At 47.4% G+C, this 16,331-nt stretch overlaps 1 long non-coding RNA gene and 6 other non-coding genes across 7 annotated transcripts in view; all 7 read left to right on the top strand.

The window, feature by feature from the left end:
• LOC139051480 (uncharacterized) overlaps window positions 1-16,331 on the top strand; it is a 187,652-nt gene that overhangs the window by 46,230 nt on the left and 125,091 nt on the right. The gene's annotated exons all lie outside the window — the stretch shown is intronic.
• On the top strand, window positions 3,992-4,064 carry TRNAF-GAA (transfer RNA phenylalanine (anticodon GAA)). Its single transcript has one exon. It is a non-coding gene; the product is annotated as a tRNA-Phe (tRNA).
• TRNAF-GAA (transfer RNA phenylalanine (anticodon GAA)) lies at window positions 6,520-6,592 on the top strand. The gene has a single exon. It is a non-coding gene; the product is annotated as a tRNA-Phe (tRNA).
• TRNAF-GAA (transfer RNA phenylalanine (anticodon GAA)) lies at window positions 10,604-10,676 on the top strand. The gene has a single exon. It is a non-coding gene; the product is annotated as a tRNA-Phe (tRNA).
• Window positions 12,487-12,559, top strand: TRNAF-GAA (transfer RNA phenylalanine (anticodon GAA)). Its single transcript has one exon. It is a non-coding gene; the product is annotated as a tRNA-Phe (tRNA).
• On the top strand, window positions 14,069-14,141 carry TRNAF-GAA (transfer RNA phenylalanine (anticodon GAA)). The gene has a single exon. It is a non-coding gene; the product is annotated as a tRNA-Phe (tRNA).
• Window positions 15,017-15,089, top strand: TRNAF-GAA (transfer RNA phenylalanine (anticodon GAA)). Its single transcript has one exon. It is a non-coding gene; the product is annotated as a tRNA-Phe (tRNA).

Below are 16,331 nucleotides of genomic sequence, written 5' to 3'. Positions count from 1 at the left end.
ATCACCGTGAGCTGTTCCGCGCCGTTCTCGTGCAGATTGTGGAGGACCTTGTTAGTGATGTTATCAGGCCCCGGTGCGGATCGGCTGTTGAGACCTCTGAGCGATTGTATGATCTCTTCTCTGGAGACGTCGGCATCAAGCTCCGCGTTAGGTCGACCCGAGTATTGGGAGGTCGCGTCCTCGGTAGCTGCCGCATCTGCCACGGGGAGGTACTTGGCCGTCACTCTTGCTGCGAGCTCATCCGGTGCTTCGGTCTTGCATGCCTCGTATAGCAGCTTGCTCATCGCGTCCCTCCGCGAGGTCTTGGTGTTCGCGCCGTCAAAAGGAGTTTCAGAAGGTTCCAAGAGCCACCTCGGCGTACCTGCCCGTCATTCATGTTGCAGATCTCGTCCCATTGCTGCCTAGCTAGTGTGGAGCAGTGCTGTTCAATGCTCCGGTTTAGCTCCGCAATCTTCTTCCGCAGCCGATGGTTCAGGCATTGCTCTTTCCATCTTTGCAGTAACGATTGCTTGGCTTCTAGCATGTGGGCGAGTCTACTATCCACCTTTTCAGTTTCCAGGTCGGAAGTGACCGTTCGCATTGCTGCCTCGAGATCCGTCTGGAGTTGCGTCATCCACCCGTCTAGGGATGCGTTCGCGTCCTCCGCGGACCTACCGGTCCTCAGCTCTCTGAACTTGTCATAGTCCACTAGCTTGAATTCCTTTTCCTTGGTCCTGTGCGAGTCTACCGTCATCGCTGTGACGTAGTGGTCACTGCCCAGATCCACCCATGTGTTACACCACGACACTTGAGTAATGTTCCTGGTGAAGGCGACGTCGGGGGTGGTGTCCCTGATGGTGGAAGTTCCCCGTCTTGTTGGTTCCACTTCCACTTCCGGACGCGCTAGCGAAAGGTTGTGTCACCATGAGCTCCGATGGAGCGGATACAGCGGCCCATATGGGTCGTGGGAACAGGTTTTTTGCCGAAGAAAAACAAGGATATGAAGTCGTTCTGCCACAGTTACCTAAAGGTGCGTGTATTACAAATACTGTTTTTCTACACGGAGATATCAGGGCAAGACCTTATCGTGTGGAAGATGTCCGCGAGACGATGGTTCGTCTGGGAATGCTGCCCGAGGTGCTTGCTTTGGGGGCTTTCCAGATGAACCACGTATGAGCGGTGATCTTCAGCACAGCAGAAGGAATGAAGAAGATGCTCGCGGTTGGTGACGTCAAGATAAAGGAGAGGCGATGCCTCGTTATCGACCCAAATAAGCAAGATGTTCGGCTAAAGCTACATTGTCTTTTGCATTAGGTACCGGATGAAGATGTACGCACCGCGTTTGCGGCTCACGGGAAGGTGACACAAGTATCGAAGGAGTGATGGCGCGTCCGTGGTATCACGCACAAAGGAACTTCGACTGGTACCGTAGCACTGGAACTGAAAAGCGGAGTTACTATCGAGGACCTACCACATCAGCTTCGAGTGGGTGGCATGACAACACTTCTGGTTGTGCCAGGCCGAGTGCCACTGTGCCTACGGTGTTGCCGAACGGGGCATATTAGAGGTGACTGTCGAATACCGCGGTGCGGTCAATGCAGGCGCTATGGTCATGAAGACAACGAATGCACTCAGACATATGCTAAGGTGGCAGGTACTGTTACAGCCGACCTTGTCTCGGAGCACATCATGGACCAAGTTTACGCAGAGGAAGCAGCCAGCAGGAGAATGGGGGAGCCTGTGTACAGGCCCCTTTCTAAATTGTCGACGGAGAAAGAAAAGAATGTGGAACGCGCGGAGGAGGTCGGGCATTCTATCGAACCAACCAAAGCGGTCAACGATGCTCCAGTGGACCAAAACAACAAAGACGAAGGAAAGGATACCACCGCGTCAAACAGCCAGCCAGAAGACATGGACGTCGTGAGTGCAGGCGTAAGTGTCGCAACTCCAAAACGACCGATTGAAGAGGTCGCTCCTGACGGCGGCCGACAAGGCAAGGCGGCAGGAAGTGAGCCGGCGACGAAGGTGGCCACGGGCAGGCGACCCAGCACTAAGCCCATACCTAAGATCGGAGTGGGCACCCGACCGCCGCGGAAGCCACCTTCGTAGCAACGAGGGTTGTGCTTCAACCAAGGGCCTTAAAACCACAGACGGAAAAGGACACGGCTAGAATGGCTTCAGCATCATGTGACGTGTGTGGCGGGTGCACGCCGTGTGCGTGTATACCCGCAAGTCCTTCAAAGTTTTGCAGCGGCGACGCCGGGCCTATGTGTGAGGTAGGAACCATGCGATCCGTTCCTACTGGCACGTGGACTTCGCAATCTAGAACCGCGTTACGGGTGGCCACATTGAACGTTCGGCAACATCAGGTCAGTCGTCTCTTCCGCGAGTATGACCTTGACTTGATAGCGGTTCAGGAGACCAAGGTTGAAAGTCAGGAGCAAACGTATCGCATGGTCGAACCTTTTAGGTATTTGTACAACGTTTGCGTATGTCACTCTCTTGGCACCTCTGGAGGCTGTGGCATTTTTTTGCGTAGTTCTTTAGGTCTTGTGGAAGAATATGTTTATTCTAGTGAAGACGGCCGAATTGTATTTTGTGATTTTCTGTTCTTGTTTCAGAAATGGCGCGTCATTTGTGTATATGCACCAAATAGCGTTAAAGATGGTCTCAGGTTTTTTGCAACTGTTGAACCATATTTAAAATGTAAAAGAAAAGAGATTCTGCTCGGTGATTTTAACTGTGTATGCCTGAAGGAAGATAGGAGCAAGGGATTGCCAGTTCGGGATCAAAGTGCTTCGTTTTTATCTACGATTATGCAGGAGTGTGGAATAGATGATGTTGGAAATGTACTGCAAAAAGGAAGTGGCACTGTCAATACACATTTCCAACGTGATTGCCACTCACGTTTAGACACAGCGTATGTGGTAGACGTGCTTGTACCACTTTGCAACTGTTATGAGTTTAAGCCGGTAGCGTTTACTGACCACAGTGTCGCGATGTTTTCAATAGGCGTAAAAAAGTAGGTCAGGCTTTTCGTGGAAGTTGTGGAAATTCAATAACAAATTACTTAACGATAAAGTCTTTGTAGAGAATGTGAAAGTACTTATAGAAAAATTGCACTTGTTTGAGTCGGGGAGATTTGTTGACGCATGGGAGCGGTTTAAGGAAGAAGTAAAAATTAGCGCTATCTAGAGATCTTCCATTTTACACCAGAATGAGAAAAAGAAAAGAAAGGGAAGTACAGTGTCCGCTGGAATTCTTGTTGACAGTCGAAAGCGCGCAGCCAGGCACTTTCAATGAAGAAATAAGAAAAATAAAGAATCAGCTTGAAATAATGGATATAGAAAAATACAGAGGCGCAGTTTTACGCGCACGCGCAGAGCACCTCTGGCTCGGCGAAACACCTACGAAACGGTCCTTGAGCGAGGAGAAGCGGTACGCTTCACGTAAGGAGATAACGCAGATAACGTACGGTGAAGAGATTACAAGGGACAAGTTGATGACCCAACAAGCGTTTGTCGAATACTACAAAGGATTGCTGGGATCCAGCGGTAAAAGTGAGGCCTCTTTACACAGTGAATTTTTGACACCAATGCCTACATTAGGTAACGAAACCAAAGTACGCCGTGAAATGCCAATTGGCTTAACCGAAATAGAAAGAGCAATAGACGATCTAAGTGAAGGGAAAACTCCGGGTCCAGACGGACTTGGTGCTGCTTTTTATAAGGCGTTTAAGCATGACCTCTCGAAGGCTGGGTTTCGGCATATTCATAGTGCGGCTTTTTCAGCCGTTGTGCATAACTATACAAATAGCAATTCAGACAGCATACTGAGCTTTTCCGTTACTTCCGCGATAGGCCACTGTTCAACATTAATAGAAGCGTGCGCAGCCTACAGCAAATGGTGGACGGAATATTTTAAGAAAGGTTTCCCCACTGCGGATACCTTAGAGGGGGGTTCGTGTGAACCCAGCCATCGCTTAGCGCCTCATGATCTTGTTACTCGTTCCGCCGAAATAGCTCGGTTGGGAGAGCGTTAGACTGAAGATCTCAAGGTCCCTGGTTGGATCCTGGGTTTCGGCATATTCATAGTGCGGTTTATTCAGCCGTTGTGCTTAAGAATACAAAGAGCATTTCAGTCAGCATTGTGAGCTTTTCCGTTACTTCCGCGATAGGCCACTGTTATACATTAATAGAAGCGTGCGCAGCCTGCAGCAAATGGTGGAGCATATATTTTGAGAAAACTTTCCTTACTGCGGATACCTTAGACTGTGGTTCGTGGGAACCCAGCCATCGCTTAGCGCCTCATGATTTTGTTACTCGTTCCGCCGAAATACCTCGGTTGGGAGAGCGTTAGACTGAAGATTTAAAGGTCCCTGGTTGGATAATGGGATTCGGCATGTTCATAGTGCGTTTTTTTAGCCGTTGTGCATAACTATACAAAGAGCAATTCAGACACCATATTGAGCTTTTCTGTTACTTCCGCGATACGCCACTGTTTAACATTAATACAAGCGTGCGCAGCCTACAGCAAGTGGTGGAGGGAATATTTTAAGAAAAGTTTCCCCACTGCGGATACCTTAGAGGGGGGTTCATGGGAACCCAGCCATCGCTTAGCGCCTCATGATTTTGTTACTCGTTTCGCCGAAATAGCTCAGTTGGGGGAGCGTTAGACTGAAGATCTAAAGGTCCCTGGTTGGATAATGGGATTCGGCATGTTCATAGTGCGTTGTTTTAGCCGTTGTGCATAACTATACAAACAGCAATTCAGACAGCATACTGAGCTTTTCCGTTACTTCCGCGATAGGCCACTGTTCAACATTAATAGAAGCGTGCGCAGCCTACAGCAAATAGTGGAGGGAATATTTTAAGAAAATTTCCCCACTACGGATACCTTAGAGGGGGGTTCGTGGGAACCCAGCCATCGCTTAGCGCCTCATGATTTTGTTACTCGTTTCGCCGAAATAGCTCAGTTGGGAGAGCGTTAGACTGAAGATCTAAAGGTCCCTGGTTGGATAATGGGATTCGGCATGTTCATAGTGCGTTTTTTTCGCCGTTGTGCATAACTATACAAACAGCAATTCAGACAGCATACTGAGCTTTTCCGTTACTTCCGCGTTAGGCCACTGTTCAACATTAATAGAAGCGTGCGCAGCCTACAGCAAATGGTGGAGGGAATATTTTGAGAAAACTTTCCTTACTGCGGATACCTTAGACGGTGGTTCGTGGGAACCCAGCCATCGCTTAGCGCCTCATGATTTTGTTACTCGTTCCGCCGAAATAGCTCGGTTGGGAGAGCGTTAGACTGAAGGTTTAAAGGTCCCTGGTTGGATAATGGGATTCGGCATGTTCATAGTGCGTTTTTTTAGCCGTTGTGCATAACTATACCAACAGCAATTCAGACACCATATTTAGCTTTTCTGTTACTTCCGCGATACGCCACTGTTTAACATTAATAGAAGCGTGCGCAGCCTACAGCAAATGGTGGAGGGAATATTTTAAGAAAACTTTCCCCACTGCGGATACCTTAGAGGGGGGTTCGTGGGAGCCCAGCCATCGCTTAACGCCTCATGATTTTGTTACTCGTTTCGCCGAAATAGCTCAGTTGGGAGAGCGTTAGACTGAAGATCTAAAGGTCCCTGGTTGGATAATGGGATTCGGCATGTTCATAGTGCGTTTTTTTAGCCGTTGTGCATAACTATACAAATAGCAATTCAGACAGCATACTGAGCTTTTCCGTTACTTCCGCGATAGGCCACTGTTCAACATTAACAGAAGCGTGCGCAGCCTACAGCAAATGGTGGAGGGAATATTTTAAGAAAAGTTTCCCCACTGCGGATACCTTAGAGGGGGGTTCGTGGGAACCCAGCCATCGCTTAGCGCCTCATGATTTTGTTACTCGTTCCGCCGAAATAGCTCGGTTGGGAGAGCGTTAGACTGAAGGTTTAAAGGTCCCTGGTTGGATAATGGGATTCGGCACGTTCATAGTGCGTTTTTTTAGCCGTTGTGCATAAGAATACAAAGAGCAATTCAGACAGCATTGTGAGCTTTTCCGTTACTTCCGCGATAGGCCCCTGTTATACATTAATAGAAGCGTGCGCAGCCTGCAGCAAATGGTGGAGCATATATTTTGAGAAAACTTTCCTTACTGCGGATACCTTAGACGGTGGTTCGTGGGAACCCAGCCATCGCTTAGCGCCTCATGATTTTGTTACTCGTTCCGCCGAAATAGCTCGGTTGGGAGAGCGTTAGACTGAAGGTTTAAAGGTCCCTGGTTGGATAATGGGATTCGGCACGTTCATAGTGCGTTTTTTTAGCAGTTGTGCATAAGAATACAAAGAGCAATTCAGACAGCATTGTGAGCTTTTCCGTTACTTCCGCGATAGGCCCCTGTTATACATTAATAGAAGCGTGCGCAGCCTGCAGCAAATGGTGGAGCATATATTTTGAGAAAACTTTCCTTACTGCGGATACCTTAGACGGTGGTTCGTGGGAACCCAGCCATCGCTTAGCGCCTCATGATTTTGTTACTCGTTCCGCCGAAATAGCTCGGTTGGGAGAGCGTTAGACTGAAGATCTGAAGGTCCCTGGTTGGATCCTGGGTTTCGGCATATTCATAGTGCGGTTTTTTCAGCCCTTGTGCATAAGAATACAAAGAGCAATTCAGACAGGATTGTGAGCTTTTCCGTTACTTCCGCGATAGGCCACTGTTATACATTAATAGAAGCGTGCGCAGCCTGCAGCAAATGGTGGAGCATATATTTTGAGAAAACTTTCCTTACTGCGGATACCTTAGACGGTGGTTCGTGGGAACCCAGCCATCGCTTAGCGCCTCATGATTTTGTTACTCGTTCCGCCGAAATAGCTCGGTTGGGAGAGCGTTAGACTGAAGATTTAAAGGTTATTGGTTGGATAATGGGATTCGGCATGTTCATAGTGCGTTTTTTTAGCCGTTGTGCATAACTATACAAACAGCAATTCAGACACCATATTACTTCCGCGATACGCCACTGTTTAACATTAATAGAAGCATGCGCAGCCTACAGCAAGTGGTGGAGGGAATATTTTAAGAAAAGTTTCCCCACTGCGGATACCTTAGAGGGGGGTTCGTGGGAACCCAGCCATCGCTTAGCGCCTCATGATTTTGTTACTCGTTTCGCCGAAATAGCTCAGTTGGGAGAGCGTTAGACTGAACACCTAAGGGTCCCTGGTTGGATAATGGGATTCGGCATGTTCATAGTGCGTTTTTTTAGCCGTTGTGCATAACTATACATACAGCAATTCAGACAGCATACTGAGCTTTTCCGTTACTTCCGCGATAGGCCACTGTTCAACATTAATAGAAGCGTGCGCAGCCTACAGCAAATGGTGGAGGGAATATTTTAAGAAAAGTTTCCCCACTGCGGATACCTTAGAGGGGGGTTCGTGGGAGCCCAGCCATCGCTTAGCGCCTCATGATTTTGTTACTCGTTTCGCCGAAATAGCTCAGTTGGGAGAGCGTTAGACTGAAGATCTAAAGGTCCCTGGTTGGATAATGGGATTCGGCATGTTCATAGTGCGTTTTTTTAGCCGTTGTGCATAACTATACAAATAGCAATTCAGACAGCATACTGAGCTTTTCCGTTACTTCCGCGATAGGCCACTGTTCAACATTAATAGAAGCGTGCGCAGCCTACAGCAAATGGTGGAGGGAATATTTTAAGAAAAGTTTCCCCACTGCGGATACCTTAGACGGTGGTTCGTGGGAACCCAGCCATCGCTTAGCGCCTCATGATTTTGTTACTCGTTCCGCCGAAATAGCTCGGTTGGGAGAGCGTTAGACTGAAGGTTTAAAGGTCCCTGGTTGGATCCTGGGTTTCGGCATATTCATAGTGCGGTTTTTTCAGCCCTTGTGCATAAGAATACAAAGAGCAATTCAGACAGCATTGTGAGCTTTTCCGTTACTTCCGCGATAGGCCACTGTTATACATTAATAGAAGCGTGCGCAGCCTGCAGCAAATGGTGGAGCATATATTTTGAGAAAACTTTCCTTACTGCGGATACCTTAGACGGTGGTTCGTGGGAACCCAGCCATCGCTTAGCGCCTCATGATTTTGTTACTCGTTCCGCCGAAATAGCTCGGTTGGGAGAGCGTTAGACTGAAGATTTAAAGGTTATTGGTTGGATAATGGGATTCGGCATGTTCATAGTGCGTTTTTTTAGCCGTTGTGCATAACTATACAAACAGCAATTCAGACACCATATTACTTCCGCGATACGCCACTGTTTAACATTAATAGAAGCGTGCGCAGCCTACAGCAAGTGGTGGAGGGAATATTTTAAGAAAAGTTTCCCCACTGCGGATACCTTAGAGGGGGGTTCGTGGGAACCCAGCCATCGCTATGCGCCTCATGATTTTGTTACTCGTTTCGCCGAAATAGCTCAGTTGGGAGAGCGTTAGACTGAACACCTAAGGGTCCCTGGTTGGATAATGGGATTCGGCATGTTCATAGTGCGTTTTTTTAGCCGTTGTGCATAACTATACATACAGCAATTCAGACAGCATACTGAGCTTTTCCGTTACTTCCGCGATAGGCCACTGTTCAACATTAATAGAAGGGTGCGCAGCCTACAGCAAATGGTGGAGGGAATATTTTAAGAAAAGTTTCCCCACTGCGGATACCTTAGAGGGGGGTTCGTGGGAGCCCAGCCATCGCTTAGCGCCTCATGATTTTGTTACTCGTTTCGCCGAAATAGCTCAGTTGGGAGAGCGTTAGACTGAACACCTAAGGGTCCCTGGTTGGATAATGGGATTCGGCATGTTCATAGTGCGTTTTTTTAGCCGTTGTGCATAACTATACAAATAGCAATTCAGACAGCATACTGAGCTTTTCCGTTACTTCCGCGATAGGCCACTGTTCAACATTAATAGAAGCGTGCGCAGCCTAAAGCAAATGGTGGAGGGAATATTTTAAGAAAAGTTTCCCCACTGCGGATACCTTAGACGGTGGTTCGTGGGAACCCAGCCATCGCTTAGCGCCTCATGATTTTGTTACTCGTTCCGCCGAAATAGCTCGGTTGGGAGAGCGTTAGACTGAAGGTTTAAAGGTCCCTGGTTGGATAATGGGATTCGGCACGTTCATAGTACGTTTTTTTAGCCGTTGTGCATAAGAATACAAAGAGCAATTCAGACAGCATTGTGAGCTTTTCCGTTACTTCCGCGATAGGCCCCTGTTATACATTAATAGAAGCGTGCGCAGCCTGCAGCAAATGGTGGAGCATATATTTTGAGAAAACTTTCCTTACTGCGGATACCTTAGACGGTGGTTCGTGGGAACCCAGCCATCGCTTAGCGCCTCACGATTTTGTTACTCGTTCCACCGAAATAGCTCGGTTGGGAGAGCGTTAGACTGAAGGTTTAAAGGTCCCTGGTTGGATAATGGGATTCGGCACGTTCATAGTGCGTTTTTTTAGCCGTTGTGCATAACTATACAAACAGCAATTCAGACACCATATTGAGCTTTTCTGTTACTTCCGCGATACGCCACTGTTTAACATTAATAGAAGGGTGCGCAGCCTACAGCAAGTGGTGGAGGGAATATTTTAAGAAAAGTTTCCCCACTGCGGATACCTTAGAGGGGGGTTCGTGGGAACCCAGCCATCGCTTAGCGCCTCATGATTTTGTTACTCGTTTCGCCGAAATAGCTCAGTTGGGAGAGCGTTAGACTGAAGATCTAAAGGTCCCTGGTTGGATAATGGGATTCGGCATGTTCATAGTGCGTTTTTTTAGCCCTTGTGCATAACTATACAAACAGCAATTCAGACAGCATACTGAGCTTTTCCGTTACTTCCGCGATAGGCCACTGTTCAACATTAATAGAAGCGTGCGCAGCCTACAGCAAATGGTGGAGGGAATATTTTAAGAATAGTTTCCCCACTGCGGATACCTTAGACGGTGGTTCGTGGGAACCCAGCCATCGCTTAGCGCCTCATGATTTTGTTACTCGTTCCGCCGAAATAGCTCGGTTGGGAGAGCATTAGACTGAAGGTTTAATGGTCCCTGGTTGGATAATGGGATTCGGCACGTTCATAGTGCGTTTTTTTAGCCGTTGTGCATAAGAATACAAAGAGCAATTCAGACAGCATTGTGAGCTTTTCCGTTACTTCCGCGATAGGCCCCTGTTATACATTAATAGAAGCGTGCGCAGCCTGCAGCAAATGGTGGAGCATATATTTTGAGAAAACTTTCCTTACTGCGGATACCTTAGACGGTGGTTCGTGGGAACCCAGCCATCGCTTAGCGCCTCATGATTTTGTTACTCGTTCCGCCGAAATAGCTCGGTTGGGAGAGCGTTAGACTGAAGGTTTAAAGGTCCCTGGTTGGATAATGGGATTCGGCATGTTCATAGTGCGTTTTTTTAGCCGTTGTGCATAACTATACAAACAGCAATTCAGACACCATATTTAGCTTTTCTGTTACTTCCGCGATACGCCACTGTTTAACATTAATAGAAGCGTGCGCAGCCTACAGCAAGTGGTGGAGGGAATATTTTAAGAAAAGTTTCCCCACTGCGGATACCTTAGAGGGGGGTTCGTGGGAACCCAGCCATCGCTTAGCGCCTCATGATTTTGTTACCCGTTCCGCCGAAATAGCTCGGTTGGGAGAGCGTTAGACTGAAGATCTGAAGGTCCCTGGTTGGATCCTGGGTTTCGGCATATTCATAGTGCGGTTTTTTCAGCCCTTGTGCATAAGAATACAAAGAGCAATTCAGACAGCATTGTGAGCTTTTCCGTTACTTCCGCGATAGGCCACTGTTATACATTAATAGAAGCGTGCGCAGCCTGCAGCAAATGTTGGAGCATATATTTTGAGAAAACTTTTCTTACTGCGGATACCTTAGACGGTGGTTCGTGGGAACCCAGCCATCGCTTAGCGCCTCATGATTTTGTTACTCGTTCCGCCGAAATAGCTCGGTTGGGAGAGCGTTAGACTGAAGATTTAAAGGTTATTGGTTGGATAATGGGATTCGGCATGTTCATAGTGCGTTTTTTTAGCCGTTGTGCATAACTATACAAACAGCAATTCAGACACCATATTACTTCCGCGATACGCCACTGTTTAATATTAATGGAAGCGTGCGCAGCCTACAGGAAGTGGTGGAGGGAATATTTTAAGAAAAGTTTCCCCACTGCGGATACCTTAGAGGGGGGTTCGTGGGAACCCAGCCATCGCTTAGCGCCTCATGATTTTGTTACTCGTTTCGCCGAAATAGCTCAGTTGGGAGAGCGTTAGACTGAACACCTAAGGGTCCCTGGTTGGATAATGGGATTCGGCATGTTCATAGTGCGTTTTTTTAGCCGTTGTGCATAACTATACATACAGCAATTCAGACAGCATACTGAGCTTTTCCGTTACTTCCGCGATAGGCCACTGTTCAACATTAATAGAAGCGTGCGCAGCCTACAGCAAATGGTGGAGGGAATATTTTAAGAAAAGTTTCCCCACTGCGGATACCTTAGAGGGGGGTTCGTGGGAACCCAGCCATCGCTTAGCGCCTCATGATTTTGTTACTCGTTTCGCCGAAATAGCTCAGGTGGGAGAGCGTTAGACTGAAGATCTAAAGGTCCCTGGTTGGATAATGGGATTCGGCATGTTCATAGTGCATTTTTTTAGCCGTTGTGCATAACTATACAAACAGCAATTCAGACAGCATACTGAGCTTTTCCGTTACTTCCGCGATAGGCCACTGTTCAACATTAATAGAAGCGTGCGCAGCCTACAGCAAATGGTGGAGGGAATATTTTAAGAAAAGTTTCCCCACTGCGGATACCTTAGAGGGGGGTTCGTGGGAGCCCAGCCATCGCTTAGCGCCTCATGATTTTGTTACTCGTTTCGCCGAAATAGCTCAGTTGGGAGAGCGTTAGACTGAAGATCTAAAGGTCCCTGGTTGGATAATGGGATTCGGCACGTTCATAGTGCGTTTTTTTAGCCGTTGTGCATAACTATACAAACAGCAATTCAGACACCATATTGAGCTTTTCTGTTACTTCCGCGATACGCCACTGTTTAACATTAATAGAAGGGTGCGCAGCCTACAGCAAGTGGTGGAGGGAATATTTTAAGAAAAGTTTCCCCACTGCGGATACCTTAGAGGGGGGTTCGTGGGAACCCAGCCATCGCTTAGCGCCTCATGATTTTGTTACTCGTTTCGCCGAAATAGCTCAGTTGGGAGAGCGTTAGACTGAAGATCTAAAGGTCCCTGGTTGGATAATGGGATTCGGCATGTTCATAGTGCGTTTTTTTAGCCCTTGTGCATAACTATACAAACAGCAATTCAGACAGCATACTGAGCTTTTCCGTTACTTCCGCGATAGGCCACTGTTCAACATTAATAGAAGCGTGCGCAGCCTACAGCAAATGGTGGAGGGAATATTTTAAGAAAATTTCCCCAGTGCGGATACCTTAGAGGGGGGTTCGTGGGAACCCAGCCATCGCTTAGCGCCTCATGATCTTGTTACTCGTTTCGCCGAAATAGCTCAGTTGGGAGAGCGTTAGACTGAAGATCTAAAGGTCCCTGGTTGGATCCTGGGTTTCGGCATATTCATAGTGCGGCTTTTTCAGCCGTTGTGCATAACTATACAAATAGCAATTCAGACAGCATACTGAGCTTTTCCGTTACTTCCGCGATAGGCCACTGTTCAACATTAATAGAAGCGTGCGCAGCCTACAGCAAATGGTGGACGGAATATTTTAAGAAAGGTTTCCCCACTGCGGATACCTTAGAGGGGGGTTCGTGTGAACCCAGCCCTCGCTTAGCGCCTCATGATTTTGTTACTCGTTTCGCCGAAATAGCTCAGTTGGGAGAGCGTTAGACTGAAGATCTAAAGGTCCCTGGTTGGATGATGGGATTCGGCATGTTCATAGTGCGTTTTTTTAGCCGTTGTGCATAACTATATGAAAAGCAATTCAGACAGCATACTGAGCTTTTCCGTTACTTCCGGGATAGGCCACTGTTCAACATTAATAGAAGCGTGCGCAGCCTACAGCAAATGGTGTAGGGAATATTTTAAGAAAAGTTTCCCCACTGCGGATACCTTAGAGGGGGGTTCGTGGGAACCCAGCCATCGCTTAGCGCCTCATGATTTTGTTACTCGTTTCGCCGAAATAGCTCAGTTGGGGGAGCGTTAGACTGAAGATCTAAAGGTCCCTGGTTGGATAATGGGATTCGGCATGTTCATAGTGCGTTGTTTTAGCCGTTGTGCATAACTATACAAACAGCAATTCAGACAGCATACTGAGCTTTTCCGTTACTTCCGCGATAGGCCACTGTTCAACATTAATAGAAGCGTGCGCAGCCTACAGCAAATGGTGGAGGGAATATTTTAAGAAAAGTTTCCCCACTGCGGATACCTTAGAGGGGGGTTCGTGGGAACCCAGCCATCGCTTAGCGCCTCATGATTTTGTTACTCGTTTCGCCGAAATAGCTCAGTTGGGAGAGCGTTAGACTGAAGATCTCAAGGTCCCTGGTTGGATAATGGGATTCGGCATGTTCATAGTGCGTTTTTTTCAGCCGTTGTGCATAAGAATACAAAGAGCAATTCAGACAGCATTGTGAGCTTTTCCGTTACTTCCGCGATAGGCCAATGTTCAACATTAATAGAAGCGTGCGCAGCCTGCAGCAAATGGTGGAGCATATATTTTAAGAAAAGTTTCCTTACTGCGGATATCTTAGACGGCGGTTCGTGGGAACCCAGCCATCGCTTAGCGCCTCATGATTTTGTTACTCGTTCCGCCGAAATAGCTCGGTTGGGAGAGCGTTAGACTGAAGATCTAAAGGTCCCTGGTTGGATAATGGGATTCGGCATGTTCATAGTGCGTTTTTTTAGCCGTTGTGCATAACTATACAAACAGCAATTCAGACAGCATACTGAGCTTTTCCGTTACTTCCGCGATTGGCCACTGTTCAACATTAATAGAAGCGTGCGCAGCCTACAGCAAATAGTGGAGGGAATATTTTAAGAAAAGTTTCCCCACTGCGGATACCTTAGAGGGGGGTTCGTGGGAACTTAGCCATCGCTTAGCGCCTCATGATTTTGTTACTCGTTTCGCCGAAATAGCTCAGTTGGGAGAGCGTTAGACTGAAGATCTAAAGGTCCCTGGTTGGATCCTGGGTTTCGGCATATTCATAGTGCGGCTTTTTCAGCCGTTGTGCATAACTATACAAATAGCAATTCAGACAGCATACTGAGCTTTTCCGTTACTTCCGCGATAGGCCACTGTTCAACATTAATAGAAGCGTGCGCAGCCTACAGCAAATAGTGGAGGGAATATTTTAAGAAAATTTCCCCACTGCGGATACCTTAGAGGGGGGTTCGTGGGAACCCAGCCATCGCTTAGCGCCTCATGATTTTGTTACTCGTTTCGCCGAAATAGCTCAGTTGGGAGAGCGTTAGACTGAAGATCTCAAGGTCCCTGGTTGGATAATGGGATTCGGCATGTTCATAGTGCGTTTTTTTCGCCGTTGTGCATAACTATACAAACAGCAATTCAGACAGCATACTGAGCTTTTCCGTTACTTCTGCGTTAGGCCACTGTTCAACATTAATAGAAGCGTGCGCAGCCTACAGCAAATGGTGGAGGGAATATTTTGAGAAAACTTTCCTTACTGCGGATACCTTAGACGGTGGTTCGTGGGAACCCAGCCATCGCTTAGCGCCTCATGATTTTGTTACTCGTTCCGCCGAAATAGCTCAGTTGGGGGAGCGTTAGACTGAAGATGTAAAGGTCCCTGGTTGGATAATGGGATTCGGCATGTTCATAGTGCGTTTTTTTAGCCGTTGTGCATAACTATACAAACAGCAATTCAGACACCATATTTAGCTTTTCTGTTACTTCCGCGATACGCCACTGTTTAACATTAATAGAAGCGTGCGCAGCCTACAGCAAGTGGTGGAGGGAATATTTTAAGAAAAGTTTCCCCACTGCGGATACCATAGAGGGGGGTTCGTGGGAACCCAGCCATCGCTTAGCGCCTCATGATTTTGTTACCCGTTCCGCCGAAATAGCTCGGTTGGGAGAGCGTTAGACTGAAGATCTGAAGGTCCCTTGTTGGATCCTGGGTTTCGGCATATTCATAGTGCGGTTTTTTCAGCCCTTGTGCATAAGAATACAAAGAGCAATTCAGACAGCATTGTGAGCTTTTCCGTTACTTCGGCGATAGGCCACTGTTATACATTAATAGAAGCGTGCGCAGCCTGCAGCAAATGGTGGAGGGAATATTTTAAGAAAATTTCCCCACTGCGGATACCTTAGAGGGGGGTTCGTGGGAACCCAGCCATCGCTTAGCGCCTCATGATCTTGTTACTCGTTTCGCCGAAATAGCTCAGTTGGGAGAGCGTTAGACTGAAGATCTAAAGGTCCCTGGTTGGATAATGGGATTCGGCATGTTCATAGTGCGTTTTTTTAGCCGTTGTGCATAACTATACAAAGAGCAATTCAGACAGCATACTGAGCTTTTCCGTTATTTCCGCGATAGGCCACTGTTCAACATTAATAGAAGCGTGCGCAGCCTAAAGCAAATGGTGGAGGGAATATTTTAAGAAAAGTTTCCCCACTGCGGATACCTTAGAGGGGGGTTCGTGGGAACCCAGCCATCGCTTAGCGCCTCATGATTTTGTTACTCGTTTCGCCGAAATAGCTCAGTTGGGGGAGCGTTAGACTGAAGATGTAAAGGTCCCTGGTTGGATAATGGGATTCGGCATGTTCATAGTGCGTTGTTTTAGCCGTTGTGCATAACTATACAAACAGCAATTCAGACAGCATACTGAGCTTTTCCGTTACTTCCGCGATAGGCCACTGTTCAACATTAATAGAAGCGTGCGCAGCCTACAGCAAATAGTGGAGGGAATATTTTAAGAAAATTTCCCCACTGCGGATACCTTAGAGGGGGGTTCGTGGGAACCCAGCCATCGCTTAGCGCCTCATGATTTTGTTACTCGTTTCGCCGAAATAGCTCAGTTGGGAGAGCGTTAGACTGAAGATCTCAAGGTCCCTGGTTGGATAATGGGATTCGGCATGTTCATAGTGCGTTTTTTTCGCCGTTGTGCATAACTATACAAACAGCAATTCAGACAGCATACTGAGCTTTTCCGTTACTTCCGCGTTAGGCCACTGTTCAACATTAATAGAAGCGTGCGCAGCCTACAGCAAATGGTGGAGGGAATATTTTGAGAAAACTTTCCTTACTGCGGATACCTTAGACGGTGGTTCGTGGGAACCCAGCCATCGCTTAGCGCCTCATGATTTTGTTACTCGTTCCGCCGAAATAGCTCGGTTGGGAGAGCGTTAGACTGAAGGTTTAAAGGTCCCTG

Source organism: Dermacentor albipictus, unplaced genomic scaffold, assembly GCF_038994185.2.
Source record: "Dermacentor albipictus isolate Rhodes 1998 colony unplaced genomic scaffold, USDA_Dalb.pri_finalv2 scaffold_12, whole genome shotgun sequence".
NCBI lineage: Eukaryota > Metazoa > Arthropoda > Arachnida > Ixodida > Ixodidae > Dermacentor > Dermacentor albipictus.
This window is presented reverse-complemented; position numbering and strand designations above follow the sequence as displayed.